Genomic DNA, 14,933 nt, shown 5'->3' with positions numbered 1-14,933 from the left:
AGGGGCTGACCCGGCTGGCCGGGGCCGGCGGGAGCTGCGGCTGCCGGGGCTGAGCCGAGTGTCGATGCATGTCGTGAGAACCGGGAAGGGGACAAACCGGTGGCTCCAGGCCGGGTTGGAGTTCCAGGAGGTCGGCCTGACTCTGGAGGTTTTCCCCTTAGCATTTCCCCATAGGCCAAAAGGGGGGAAGTCAAAAAAGCACCCCCGGCAGATGTATGCAGAAGGGGCTGGGGGGTGACGGAGAGCGGGCTGTTGGCAGCTGTGTGGTGGCTGCTGGCAGCCGTGTGCTGGCTGCAGGGGTGGGCCTGGGCGGCTGCCGAGGGCCCCCGTAGTGCACCTACCAGCAGTAGCTCAAGACCCAGGCTGACCCTCCGATGTGCCCGGGCAGGACACCCAGGAGGCGGGGAGCAGCCCCCGCTGAAGCCCACGTCAGTTGGCAGAGACGGGTCTTTGAGAAAAAATGACAAAGTCCAAACGCTCCAGGCGCTGGCCAGGGATGCGGACCGGGCTGGCCGGGCCGGCGGGGGCTGCGGCTGCCGGGGCTGAGCCGAGTGTTGATGCATGTCGTGAGAACCGGGAAGGGGACAAACCGGTGGCTCCAGGCCGGGTTGGAGTTCCAGGAGGTCGGCCTGACTCTGGAGGTTTTCCCCTTAGCATTTCCCCATAGGCCAAAAGGGGGGAAGTCAAAAAAGCACCCCCAGCAGATGTATGCAGGAGGGGCTGGGGGGTGACGGAGAGCGGGCTGTTGGCAGCTGTGTGGTGGCTGCTGGCAGCCGTGTGCTGGCTGCAGGGGTGGGCCTGGGCGGCTGCCGAGGGCCCCCGAAGCGCACCTACCAGCAGTAGCTCAAGACCCAGGCTGAGCCTCCGATGTGCCCGGGCAGGACACCCAGGAGGCGGGGAGCAGCCCCCGCTGAAGTCCATGGCATGTGCCAGAGGCGAGTCTTGGAGAAAAAACGACAAAGTCCAAACGCTCCAGGCGTGCAGGCCAGGGGTGCGGACCGGGCTGGCCGGGCCGGCGGGAGCTGCGGCTGCCGGGGCTGAGCCGAGTGTTGATGCATGTCGTGAGAACCGGGAAGGGGACAAACCTGTGGCTCCAGGCCGGGTGGGAGTTCCAGTAGGTCGGCCTGACTCTGGAGGTTTTCCCCTTAGCTTTTCCCCATAGGCCAAAAGGGGGGAAGTCAAAAAAGCACCCCCAGCAGATGTATGCAGGAGGGGCTGGGGGGTGACGGAGAGCGGGCTGTTGGCAGCTGTGTGGTGGCTGCTGGCAGCCGTGTGCTGGCTGCAGGGGTGGGCCTGGGCGGCTGCCGAGGGCCCCCAAAGCGCACCTACCAGCGGTGGCTCAAGACATTGCCTGAGCCTCCGATGTGCCCAGGCAAGACACCCAGGAGGCGGGGAGCAGCCCCCGCTGAAGCCCACGGCAGTTGGCAGAGACGGGTCTTTGAGAAAAAATGACAAAGTCCAAACGCTCCAGGCGCTGGCCAGGGGTGCGGAGCGGGCTGGCCGGGCCGGCGGGAGCTGCGGCGGCCGGGGCTGAGCCGAGTGTCAGTGCATGTCCTGAGAACCGGGAAGGGGACAAACCGGTGGCTCCAGGCCGGGTTGGAGTTCCATGAGGTCGGCCTGACTCTGGAGGCTTTCCCCTTAGCATTTCCCCATAGGCCAAAACGGGGGGAGGCAAAAAAGCACCCCCAGCAGATGTATGCAGGAGGGGCTGGGGGGTGACGGAGAGCGGGCTGTTGGCAGCTGTGTGGTGGCTGTTGGCAGCTGTGTGGTGGCTGCTGGCAGCCGTGTGCTGGCTGCAGGGGTGGGCCCCGGGCGGCTGCGGAGGGCCCCCAAAGCGCACCTACCAGTAGGGGCTGAAGACCCAGGCTGAGCCTCCGATGTGCCCGGGCAGGACACCCAGGGGGCGGGGAGCAGCCCCCGCTGAAGTCCATGGCATGTGCCAGAGGCGAGTCTTGGAGAAAAAAAACGACAAAGTCCAAACGCTCCAGGCGTGCCGGCCAGGGGTGCGGACCCGGCCGGGCCGGCGAGAGCTGCGGCGGCCGGGGCAGAGCCGCGTGTCGATGCAGGTGGTGAGAACCGGTATGAGGGTAATCCTGGTCGCTCCGGGCCGAGCCAGGGTTCCAGGAGGGCGGAAGGAGCGGGCCCGTTCCCCCTGATAGCGCCGACGACGGTAAAATAAGGCCTCGCAAAACGTCAGCACGAACACCTTGTCGGGGTATAAGGGAACGAGCGGTGTGCGGTCTTTGACAAAGTGACAGTGTTTCTCAAAAAAGCACCCCCGGCAGATGTGTGCAGACGGGGCTGGCTGGTGTGGGAGAGCGGCGGGCTGTTGGCAGCAGTGTGCTGGCTGCAGGGGTGGCCCGGGGCGGCTGCGGAGGGCCCCCAAAGCGCACCTACCAGCAGTAGCTCAAGACCCTGGCTGAGCCTCCGATGTCCCCGGGCAGGACCCCAGCAGGCCGGGCACGGACCGCAGCTTGCCCCCTTTGCCGTCCGATGAAGCTTGCACGGTCAGAAAAAGTTTCAAAGTCCCAACGGGGGAGAGAGTGTTGACGGCGAGGGGGGCGCTGGCTGCTCCAGGGGCCGGGAGGGAGGCCCTGGAGGTCGGCCTGGGGGTGAGTGGAGCGGCCCCCGTGTGTCCCTGAGTGTCCCCCGGTCTTTGGTCGAGAGGGGGTCTCAGCCGCTAATGTGCCCGCCCGGGTACCTAGGGAGGCCGGCCTGGGGCGAGTGGAGCAGCCCCCGTGTGTCCCTGAGCGTCCCCTGGCGTTTGCTGAAGAGGGGGTCTCAGCCGCTAATGTGCCCGCCCGGGTACCTAGGGAGGCCGGCCTGGGGCGAGTGGAGCAGCCCCCGTGTGTCCCTGAGCGTCCCCCGGTCTTTGGTGGAGAGGGGGTCTCAGCCGCTAATGTGCCCGCCTGGGTACCCAGGGAGGCCGGCCTGGGGCGAGTGGAGCAGCCCCCGTGTGTCCCTGAGCGTCCCCCGGTCTTTGGTGGAGAGGGGGTCTCAGCCGCTAATGTGCCCGCCTCAGGGAGGCCGGCCTGGGGCGAGTGGAGCAGCCCCCGTGTGTCCCTGAGCGTCCCCCGGTCTTTGGTGGAGAGGGGGTCTCAGCCGCTAATGTGCCCGCCTGGGTACCCAGGGAGGCCGGCCTGGGGCGAGTGGAGCAGCCCCCGTGTGTCCCTGAGCGTCCCCCGGTCTTTGGTGGAGAGGGGGTCTCAGCCGCTAATGTGCCCGCCTGGGTACCCAGGGAGGCCGGCCTGGGGCGAGTGGAGCAGCCCCCGTGTGTCCCTGAGCGTCCCCCGGTCTTTGGTGGAGAGGGGGTCTCAGCCGCTAATGTGCCCGCCTGGGTACCCAGGGAGGCCGGCCTGGGGCGAGTGGAGCAGCCCCCGTGTGTCCCCGAGCGCCCCCCGGTCTCTGGTGGAGAGGGGGTCTCAGCCGCTAATGTGCCCGCCTCAGGGAGTCCGGCCTGGGGCGAGTGGAGCAGCCCCCGTGTGTCCCCGAGCGCCCCCCGGTCTCTGGTGGAGAGGGGGTCTCAGCCGCTAATGTGCCCGCCTCAGGGAGTCCGGCCTGGGGCGAGTGGAGCAGCCCCCGTGTGTCCCCGAGCGCCCCCCGGTCTCTGCTCGAGAGGGGGTCTCAGCCGCTAATGTGCCCGCCCGGGTGCCCGGGGGAGCCGCCTGGGGTGGCCCTGTGCAGCCCCCGTGCGCCCCTGAGTGTTTTTCAGTATCTGGCTGAGACACCCTCTGACCCTCCGGCGGTGTCCGTTTGGAGTGCCTGGTGCCTGGGCACCCCCTGAGTGTTTTTCAGTATCTGGCCGAGACACCCCCTGACCCTCCGACGGTGTCCGTTTTTAGTGCCTGGTGCCTGGGCACAGACCGCGGCAGCTCCCGCTGTCCGCATTGACAGAGTGCTGAAAAAATGACAAAGTCCGAAAATGCCTGAGAACCGGGAAGGGGACAAACCGGCGGCTCCAGGCCGAGCCGGAGTTCCAGGAGGTCGGCATGATTTTGCCGGTTTCCCCATAGGATGTGCCAAGTTGCCAAAATGGGGGAACTCAAAAAAGCACCCCCGCCAGATGTATGTAGGGGGGCTGGATGGTCGATGGGGAGTGGGTGCCTGGCAGCAGGGGCCACCCCGCGCAGGTGCCCCGGGGGGCCCGCGGGGGGCCCCCGAAGACACCCCCCCCAGCACTCGCTGAAAACCCCGTCCGAGCCGCCCGCGCTGCCCGGAGGGAGTCCCGGGAGGCCGGGCACGGCCCGCGGGTCTCTCCCTCTGCCCCCCGGTGAGGTTTGCACGGGGGGAAAAGTTTCAAAGTCCCGACGGGGGCGAGAGACAGTGCGGCGAGGGGTGGCGGGCTGCTCCGCGGACCCGGGGGAAGCCCGGGGAGGGCGGCCTGAGGGCGCGGAGGGCCCCCTGAGAGTGCCTACGGGTAGTAGGCGAGAAACCCTGCCTGTCCCACGCACGGGGCCGGGCAGGGCCCCGGGGAGGCCGGGCAGAGCCCGCAGGTCGCCCCCTTGCCGTCCGATGACGCTCGCACGGTCAGAAAAGTTTCAAAGTCCCAACGGGGGGAGAGTGTTGACGGCGAAGGGGTGCTGGCTGCCCCTGGGGCCGGGCTGGAGCCCCTGGAGGTCGGCCTGGGGTTGTGGAGGGGCCCCCTGAGAGCACCCAACAGAAGTTGCTCAAGACCCTGCCTGAGCCTCCGGTGTTGCAGGGAAGGACACCCAGGGGGCGGGGAACAGCCGTGGCAGCCCCCCTTGCAGTTGAACAAAGTTTGAGGAGACAAGTCATGAAAATGACAAAGTCCAAACGCTCCAGGCGTGCCGGCCAGGGGGGCGGACCCGGCTGGCCGGGCTGGCGGGAGCTGCGGCTGCCAGGGTTGAGCCGAGTGTCAATGCAGGTCCTGAGAACCGGGAAGGGGACAAACCGGTGGCTCCAGGCCGGGTTGGAGTTCCAGGAGGTCGGCAGGACTCTGGAGGTTTTCCCCTTGGCATTGTCCCATTGGCCACAATGGGGGAAGTCAAAAAAGCACCCCCAGCAGATGTATGCAGAGGGGCTGGGGGGTGATGGAGAGCGGGCTGTTGGCAGCCGTGTGCTGGCTGCAGGGGTGGGCATGGGCGGCTGCGGAGGGCCCCCTGAGTGCACCTGCCAGCGGTGGCTCAACACCCTGGCTGAGCCTCCGATGTCCCCGGGCAGGACCCCAGGAGGCCGGGCAGAGCCCGCCGCTTGCCCCCTTGCCGTTTGACGGAGCTTGCACGGTCAGAAAAGTTTCAAAGTCCCAACGGGGAGAGAGCGTTGACGGCGAGGGGGTACTGGCTGCTCCAGGGGCCGGGGGCAACCCCTGGAGGCTGGGCACGGACTGCGGCAGCCCCCCTTGCGGTCGAGCAAAGTTTGAGGAGACAAGTCATGAAAATGACAAAGTCCAAACGCTCCAGGCGCCGGCCAGGGGGCGGACCCGGCTGGCCGGGCTGGCGGGAGCTGCGGCGGCCGGGGCTGAGCCGAGTGTCAATGCAGGTCCTGAGAACCGGGAAGGGGACAAACCGGTGGCTCCAGGCCGGGTTGGAGTTCCAGGAGGTCGGCCTGACTCTGGAGGTTTTCCCCCCGGCCTTTCCCCTTAGGCCAAAATGGGGGAAGTCAAAAAAGCACCCCCGGCAGATGTGTGCAATGGGCTGGGGGGTGATGGAGAGCGGGCTGTTGGCAGCTGTGTGGCGGCTGCAGGGGTGGGCCTGGGCGGCTGCGGAGGGCCCCCAAAGTGCACCTACAAGTAGGGGCCCAAGACCCAGGCTGAGCCTCCGAAGTTCCCCGGGCAGGACACCCAGGAGGCGGGGAGCAGCCCCCGCTGAAGTCCATGGCATGTGCCAGAGGCGAGTCTTGGAGAAAAAATGACAAAGTCCAAACGCTCCAGGCGCCGGCCAGGGGTGCGGACCGGGCTGGCCAGGCCGGCGGGAGCTGCGGCTGCCGGGGCTGAGCCGAGGGTCAATGCAGGTCCTGAGAACCGGGAAGGGGACAGACCGGTGGCTCCAGGCCGGGTTGGAGTTCCAGGAGGTCGGCCTGACTCTGGAGGTTTTCCCCTTGGCATTTCCCCATAGGCCAAAAGGGGGGGAAGTCAAAAAAGCACCCCCGGCAGATGTATGCAGAGGGGCTGGGGGGTGATGGGGAGCGGGTGTTTGGCAGCAGTGTGCTGGCTGAAGAGGTGTGCCTGGGCGGCTGCGGAGGGCCCCCTGAGTGCACCTGCCAGCGGTGGCTCAAAACCCTGGCTGAGCCTCCGATGTCCCCGGGCAGGGCCCCAGCAGGCCGGGCACAGACCGCAGCCTGCCCCCCTTGCCGTTTGATGAAGCTTGCACGGTCAGAAAAGTTTCAAAGTCCCAACGGGGAGAGAGTGTTGACGCCGAGGGGGTGCTGGCTGCTCCGGGGGCAACCCCTGGAGGCTGGGCACAGACTGCGGCAGCCCCCCTTGCAGTCGAACAAAGTTTGAGGAGACAAGTCATGAAAATGACAAAGTCCAAACTGCTCCAGGCGCCGGCCAGGGGGGGCGGACCCGGCTGGCCGGGCCGGCGGGAGCTGCGGCGGCCGGGGCAGAGCCGCGTGTCGATGCAGGTGGTGAGAACCGGCATGAGGGTAAACCTGGCCGCTCCGGGCCGAGGCACGGTTCCAGGAGGGCGGAAGGAGCGGGCCTGTTTCCCCTGATAGCGCCGACGGCGGTAAAATAAGGCCTCGCAAAACGTCAGCACGAACACCTTGTCGGGGTATAAGGGAACGAGCGGTGTGCGGTCTTTGACAAAGTGACAGTGTGTCTCAAAAAAAGCACCCCCGGCAGATGTGCGCGGACGGGGCTGGCTGGTGACGGAGAGCGGGCTGTTGGCAGCGGTGTGCCGGCTGCAGGGGTGGCCCGGGGCGGCTGCGGAGGGCCCCCTGAGTGCACCTACCAGTAGTTGCTCAACACCCTGGCTGAGCCTCCGATGTCCCCGGGCAGGACCCCAGGAGGCCGGGCACAGACCGCAGCTTGCCCCCTTGCCGTCCAATGAAGCTTGCACGGTCAGAAAAAGTTTCAAAGTCCCAACGGGGAGAGAGTGTTGACGGCGATGGGGGCGCCGGCTGCTCCGGGGGCCGGGGGGAGCCCCTGGAGGTGGGCCTGGGGGTGTGGAGGGGCCCCCTAGGAGCACCCAACAGTCGTGGGTCAAGACCCTGCCTGAGCCTCCGGTGTTGCAGGGAAGGACACCCAGGAGGCGGGGAACAGCCGGGGCAGCCCCCCTTGCAGTTGAACAAAGTTCGAGGAGACAAGTCATGAAAATGACAAAGTCCAAACGCTCCAGGCGTGCCGGCCAGGGGGGCGGACACGGCTGGCCGGGCCGGCGGTGGCTGCAGCTGCCGGGGCTAAGCCGAGTGTCGATGCAGGTCCTGAGAACCGGGAAGGGGACAAACCGGTGGCTCCAGGCCGGGTTGGAGTTCCAGGAGGTCGGCAGGACTCTGGAGGTTTTCCCCTTGGCATTTTCCCATTGGCCACAATGGGGGAAGTCAAAAAAGCACCCCCGGCAGATGTATGCAGAGGGGCTGGCTGGTGATGGGGAGCGGGCTGTTGGCAGCGGTGTGCTGGCTGCGGAGGTGTGCATGGGCGGCTGCGGAGGGCCCTCTGAGTGCACCTGCCAGCAGTGGCTCAAAACCCTGGCTGAGCCTCCGATGTGCCCGGGCAGGACCCCAGGAGGCCGGGCACAGACCGCAGCCTGCCCCCTTGCCGTTTGATGAAGCTTGCACCGTCAGAAAAGTTTCAAAGTCCCAACGGGGAGTGTTGAGGGCGAGGGGGTGCTGGCTGCTCCAGGGGCCGGGGGCAACCCCTGGAGGCTGGGCACGGACCGCGGCACACCCCCCCTTGCAGTCGAACAAAGTTTGAGGAGACAAGTCATGAAAATGACAAAGTCCAAACGCTCCAGGCGCCGGCCAGGGGGGCGGACCCTGCTGGCTGGGCCGGCGGGGGCTGCGGCTGCCGGGGCTGAGCCGAGTGTCAATGCAGGTCCTGAGAACCGGGAAGGGGACAAACCGGCGGCTCCAGGCCGAGCTCGAGTTCCAGAAGGTCGGCCTGACTCTGGAGGTTTTCCCCCTGGCTTTTCCCCATAGGCCAAAATGGGGGAAGTCAAAAAAGCACCCCCAGCAGATGTATGCAGAGGGGCTGGGGGGTGATGGGGAGCGGGTGTTTGGCAGCAGTGTGCTGGCTGAAGAGGTGTGCATGGGCGGCTGCGGAGGGCCCCGTGAGTGCACCTGCCAGCGGTGGCTCAAAACCCTGGCTGAGCCTCCGCTGTCCCCGGGCAGGACCCCAGGAGGCCGGGCACGGACCGCCGGTCGCCCCCCATTGTAGTCCAACAAAGTTTGAAGAGACGAATCACGGAAATCACAAGTCCAAAAATCCCTGAGAACCGGGAAGGGGACAGACCGGTGGCTCCAGGCCGGGCGTGAGTTCCATGAGGTCGGCCTGACTCTGGAGGTTTTCCCCTTGGCATTTTCCCATTGGCCAAAATGGGGGAAGTCAAAAAAGCACCCCCGGCAGATGTATGCAGAGGGGCCTGGGGGGTGACGGGGAGCGGGCTGTTGGCAGCGGTGTGCTGGCTGCAGAGGTGGCCCTGGGCGGCTGCAGAGGGCCCCCTGAGTGCACCTACCAGCAGTTGCTCTTGACCCTGCCTGAGCCTCCGGTGTTGCAGGGCAGGACACCCAGGAGGCGGGGAACAGCAGGTGGCAGCCCCTGCTGAAGTCGTTGGCAGAGATGAGTCTTTGAAAAAACGACAAAGTCCAAACGCTCCAGGCGTGCCGGCCAGGGTGGCGGACCCGGCTGGCCGGGCCGAGGGGAGCTGCGGCTGCCGGGGCTGAGCCGAGTGTCGATGCATGTCGCGAGAACCGGTATGAGGGTAATCCTGGTCGCTCCTGGCCGAGCCAGGGTTCCAGGGAGGCGGAAGGAGCGGGCCCGTTTCCCCTGATAGCGCTGACGACGGTAAAATAAGGCCTCGCAAAACGTCAGGACGAACACCTTTTTTGCATATAAGGGAACGAGCGGTGTGCGGTCCTTGACAAAGTGACTATTTCTCAATGTGCTGAGGAGTGGGGACCGCTCAAAGTCAAAGCACCGCGGCCGCCCCTCTGCCACCTCCCTGGGAGCAGAGTCATCGAGCGCGAGTGTCCCCACTCCGCCTGTGCAGGCCGCGGGGCCGACAGGCTGGCTGGCTGCCCGGGCAGACCCCGCTCTCCGAGCGGCCGGGCGCCACGTTCGAGAGGTGTACGAAGCCACCTTGGGGGCCTGCGGAGGCCCCCCTGAGAGCGCCTCCAAGCCCTTGCTGAGAACCCTGTCCTAGATGCCTGCGCGGGCAGGCGGGACCCCACCAGGAGGCCGTGCACAGCCCGCGGCAGCCACTGCTGAAGCCCAGGGCAGTTGGCAGAGATGAGTCTTTGAAAAAAAATGACAAAGTCCAAACGCCTCCAGGCGCCGGCCAGGGGGACGGACCCGGCTGGCCGGGCCGGCGGGAGCTGCGGCGGCTGGGGCTGAGCCGAGTGGCGATGCACGTCCTGAGAACCGGGAAGGGGACAAACCGGTAGCTCCAGGCCGGGCTAGAGTTCCAGGAGGTCGGCCTGACTCTGGAGGTTTCCCCCCTGGCTTTTCCCCATAGGCCAAAGCGGGGGAAGTCAAAAATGCACCCCCAGCAGATGTATGCAGAGGGGCTGGCTGGTGATGGGGAGCGGGCTGTTGGCAGCAGTGTGCTGGCTGCAGAGGTGTGCCTGGGCGTCTGCGGAGGGCCCCCTGAGTGCACCTACCAGTAGTCACTCAACACCCAGCCTGAGCCTCCGATGTGCCCGGGCAGGAACCCAGGAGGCCGGGCACAGAACGCCGGTTGCCCCCTTGCCGTTTGACGAAGCTTGCACGGTCAGAAAAGTTTCAAAGTCCCAACGGGGAGAGAGCGTTGACGGCGAGGGGGTGCTGGCTGCTCCAGGGGCCGGGGGCAACCCCTGGAGGCTGGGCACGGACTGCGGCAGCCCCCCTTGCAGTCGGACAAAGTTTGAGGAGACAAGTCATGAAAATGACAAAGTCCAAACGCTCCAGGCGTGCCGGCCAGGGTGGCGGACCCGGCTGGCTGGGCCGGCGGGAGCTGCGGCTGCCGGGGCTGAGCCGAGTGTCAATGTATGTCGTGAGAACCGGTATGAGGGTGATCCTGGTCGCTCCGGGCCGAGGCGCGGTTCCAGGAGGGCGGAAGGAGCGGGCCCGTTTCCCCTGATGGCGCCGACGGCGGTAAAATAAGGCCTCGCAAAACGTCAGGACGAACACCTTTTTTGCATATAAGGGAACGAGCGGTGTGCGGTCCTTGACAAAGTGACTATTTCTCAATGTGCTGAGGAGTGGGGACCGCTCAAAGTCAAAGCACCGCGGCCGCCCCTCTGCCACCTCCCTGGGAGCAGAGTCATCGAGCGCGAGGGTCCCCACTCCGCCTGTGCAGGCCGCGGGGCCAACAGGCTGGCTGTCTGCCCGGGCAGACCGCGCTCTCCGAGCGGCCGGGCGCCACGTTCGAGAGGTGTACGAAGCCACCTTGGGGGGCTGCGGAGGCCCCCCTGAGAGCGCATCCAAGCCCTTGCTGAGAACCCTGTCCTAGCTGCCTGCGAGGGCAGGCGGGACCCCCCAGGAGGCCGTGCACAGCCCGCGGCAGCCGCCGCTGAAGCCCAGGGCAGTTGGCAGAGATGAGTCTTTGAGGAAAAACGACAAAGTCCAAACGCTCCAGGCGCCGGCCAGGGGTGCGGACCCGGCTGGACGGGCCGGCGGGAGCTGCGGCGGCTTGGGAAGAGCCGAGTGTCAATGCATGTCCTGAGAACCGGAAAGGGGACAAACTAGTAGCTCCAGGCCGGGATGGAGTTCCAGGAGGTGGGCCTGACTCCGGAGGTTTTCCCCTTGACATTTTCCCATTGGCCAAAATGGCGGAAGTCAAAAAAGCACCCCCGCCAGATATAGTATGCAGAGGGGCTGGCTGGTGATGGGGAGCGGGCTGTTGGCAGCAGTGTGCTGGCTGCAGAGGTGTGCATGGGCGTCTGCGGAGGGCCCCCTGAGTGCACCTGCCAGTGGTGGCTCAGCACCCTGGCTGAGCCTCCGATGTGCCCCGGCAGGACCCCAGGAGGCCGGGCACAGACCGCCGGCTGCCCCCCTTGCCGTTTGACGAAGCTTGCGCGGTCAGAAAAGTTTCAAAGTCCCAACGGGGAGAGAGCGTTGACGGCGAGGGGGCGCTGGCTGCTCCAGGGGCCGGGAGGGAGGCCCTGGAGGTGGGCCTGGGGGTGTGGAGGGGCCCCCTGAGAGCACCAACCAGCAGTTGCTCAAGACCCTGCCCGAGCCTCCGGTGTTGCAGGGCAGGACACCCATTGGCGGGGAACAGCAGGTGGCAGCCCCTACTGAAGTCCTTGGCAGCTGGCAGAGATGAGTCTTTGAGAAAAAACGACAAAGTCCAAACGCTCCAGGCGTGCCGGCCAGGGGGGTGGACCCGGCTGGCTGGGCCGAGGGGAGCTGCGGCGGCTGGGGAAGAGCCGAGTGTCGATGCATGTCCTGAGAACCGGGAAGGGGGCAAACCAGTAGCTCCAGGCCGAGCTGGGGTTCCAGGAGGTCGGCCTGACTCTGGAGGTTTTCCCCCTGGCTTTTCCCCATAGGCCAAAATGGGGGAAGTCAAAAAAGCACCCCCAGCAGATGTATGCAGAGGGGCCTGGGGGGCGATGGGGAGCGGGCTGTTGGCAGCAGTGTGCTGGCTGCAGAGGTGTGCCTGGGCGTCTGCGGAGGGCCCCCTGAGTGCACCTACCAGTAGTCACTCAACACCCAGCCTGAGCCTCCGATGTGCCCGGGCAGGAACCCAGGAGGCCGGGCACAGACCGCAGCTTGCCCCCTTGCCGTCCGATGAAGCTTGCACGGTCAGAAAAAGTTTCAAAGTCCCCACGGAGAGAGAGTGTTGAGGGCGAGGGGGTGCCGGCTGCTCCAGGGGCCGGGGGCAACCCCTGGAGGCTGGGCACGGACCGCGGCACACCCCCTTGCAGTTGAACAAAGTTTGAGGAGACAAGTCATGAAAATGACAAAGTCCAAACGCTCCAGGCGCCGGCCAGGGGGGCGGACCCGGCTGGCCGGGATGGCGGGGGCTGCGGCTGCCGGGGCTGAGCCGAGTGTCAATGCATGTCCTGAGAACCGGGAAGGGGACAAACCGGTGGCTCCAGGCCGAGCTCGAGTTCCAGGAGGTCGGCCTGACTCTGGAGGTTTTCCCCTTGGCTTTTCCCCATAGGCCAAAATGGGGGAAGTCAAAAAAGCACCCCCGCCAGATGTATGCAGAGGGCCTGGGGGGTGATGGGGAGCGGGCTGTTGGCAGCAGTGTGCTGGCTGCAGAGGTGTGCCTGGGCGTCTGCGGAGGGCCCCCTGAGTGCACCTACCAGTAGTCACTCAACACCCAGCCTGAGCCTCCGATGTGCACGGGCAGGAACCCAGGAGGCCGGGCACAGACCGCAGCTTGCCCCCTTGCCGTCCGATGACGCTCGCACGGTCAGAAAAAGTTTCAAAGTCCCCACGGAGAGAGAGTGTTGAGGGCGAGGGGGTGCTGGCTGCTCCAGGGGCCGGGGGCAACCCCTGGAGGCTGGGCACGGACCGCGGCCGCCCCCCTTGCAGTCGGACAATGTCTGAGGAGACAAGTCGTGAAAATGACAAAGTCCAAACGCTCCAGGCGTGCCGGCCAGGGGTGCGGACCCGGCTGGCCGGGCCGGCGGGGGCTGCGGCTGCCGGTGCTGAGCCGAGTGTCAGTGCAGGTCCTGAGAACCGGGAAGGGGACAAACCGGTGGCTCCCGGCCGAGCTGGAGTTCCAGGAGGTCGGCCTGACTCTGGAGGTTTTCCCCTTGGCTTTTCCCCATTGGCCAAAATGGGGGAAGTCAAAAAAGCACCCCCGGCAGATGTATGCAGAAGGGGCTGGCTGGTGACGGGGAGCGGGCTGTTGGCAGCGGTGTGCTGGCTGCAGAGGTGTGCATGGGCGGCTGCGGAGGGCCCCCTGAGTGCACCTGCCCGTGGTGGCTGAAAACCCAGGCTGAGCCTCCGATGTGCCCGGGCAGGACCCCAGGAGGCCGGGCACAGAACGCCGGTTGCCCCCTTGCCGTTTGACGAAGCTTGCACGGTCAGAAAAGTTTCAAAGTCCCAACGGGGAGAGAGTGTTGAGGGCGAGGGGGTGCTGGCAGCTCCAGGGGCCGGGAGGGAGGCCCTGGAGGTGGGCCTGGGGGGTGTGGCGGGGCCCCCTGAGAGCACCTACCAGCAGTTGCTCAAGACCCTGCCCGAGCCTCCGGTGTTGCAGGGCAGGACACCCATTGGCGGGGAACAGCCCGCGGCAGCCCCCGCTGAAGTCCATGGCATTTGCCAGAGGCGAGTCTTGGAGGAAAAACGACAAAGTCCAGACGCTCCAGGCGTGCCGGCCAGGGGGGGGCGGACCCGGCTGGCCGGGCCGGCGGTTGCTGCGGCTGCCGGGGCTGAGCCGAGTGTCGATGCATGTCGTGAGAACCGGGAAGGGGACAAACCGGTGGCTCCAGGCCGAGCTGGAGTTCCAGGAGGTCGGCCTGACTCTGGACGTTTTCCCCCTGGCTTTTCCCCATAGGCCAAAATGGGGGGAGGCAAAAAAGCACCCCCGGCAGATGTATGCAGAAGGGGCTGGGGGGTGATGGAGAGCGGGCTGTTGGCAGCAGTGTGCCTGTGCCTCCGGTGTTGCAGGGCAGGACACCCAGGAGGCGGGGAACAGCCCGCGGCAGCCCCCGCTGAAGTCCATGGCATTTGCCAGAGGAGAGTGTTGGATGAAAAAACGACAAAGTCCAAACGCTCCGGGCGCCGGCCAGGGGGACGGACCCGGCTGGTCGGGCCGGCGGGAGCTGCGGCTGCCGGGGCTGAGCCGAGTATCGATGCATGTCGTGAGAACCGGTATGAGGGTAATCCTGGGCCCTCCGGGCTGAGGCACGGTTCCAGGAAGGCGGAAGGAGCGGGCCTGTTTGCCCTGATAGCGCCGACGGCGGTAAATTAAGGCCTCGCAAAACGTCAGGACGAACACCTTTTTTGCATATAAGGGAACGAGCGGAGTGCGGTCTTTGACAAAGTGACTATTTCTCAGAGTGCCGAGAAGGGAGTGGGTACCGCTCAAAGTCAAAGCACCGCGGCCGCCCCTCTGCCACCTCCCTGGGAGCAGAGTCATCGAGCGCGTGTGTCCCCACTCCGCCTGTGCAGGCCGCGGGGCCGACAGGCTGGCTGGCTGCCCGGGCAGACCCCGCTCTCCGAGCGGCCGGGCGCCACGTTCAAGAGGTGTACGGAGCCACCTGTGGGGGGTCTGCGGAGGCCCCCCCTGAGAGCGCTGATAACCCTGTCCTAGCTGCCTGCGCGGGCAGGCGGGACCCCCAAGAGGCCGGGCACAGCCCGCGGCAGCCCCCGCCGAAGTCCACGGCAGTTGGCAGAGACGAGTCTTGGAGAGAAAACGACAAAGTCCAGACGCTCCAGGCGCCGGCCAGGGGTGCGGACCCGGCCGGCCGGGCCGGCGGGAGCTGCGGCTGCCGGGGCTGAGCCGAGTGTCGACGCATGTCGTGAGAACCGGTATGAGGGTAATCCTGGGCCCTCGGGGCCGAGCTACGGTTCCATGAAGGCGGAAGGAGCGGGCCTGTTTCCCCTGATAGCGCCGACGACGGTAAAATAAGGGCTCGCAAAACGTCAGGACGAACACCTTTTTTGCATATAAGGGAACGAGCGGTGTGCGGTCTTTGACAAAGTGACTATTTCTCAGAGTGCTGGAGTGGGGACCGCTCAAAGTCAAAGCACCGCGGCCGCCCCTCTGCCACCTCCCTGGGAGCAGAGTCATAGAGCGCAAGTGTCCCCACTCCGCCTGTGCAGGCCGCGGGGCCAACAGGCTGGCTGGCTGGCTGGCTGGCTGGCTGCCCGGGCGACCCCC

Source organism: Eleutherodactylus coqui, chromosome 8 (assembly GCF_035609145.1).
Source record: "Eleutherodactylus coqui strain aEleCoq1 chromosome 8, aEleCoq1.hap1, whole genome shotgun sequence".
Taxonomy (NCBI): domain Eukaryota; kingdom Metazoa; phylum Chordata; class Amphibia; order Anura; family Eleutherodactylidae; genus Eleutherodactylus; species Eleutherodactylus coqui.
The sequence above is the reverse complement of the archived record's forward strand: the minus strand, read 5'-3'. Positions refer to the sequence as shown.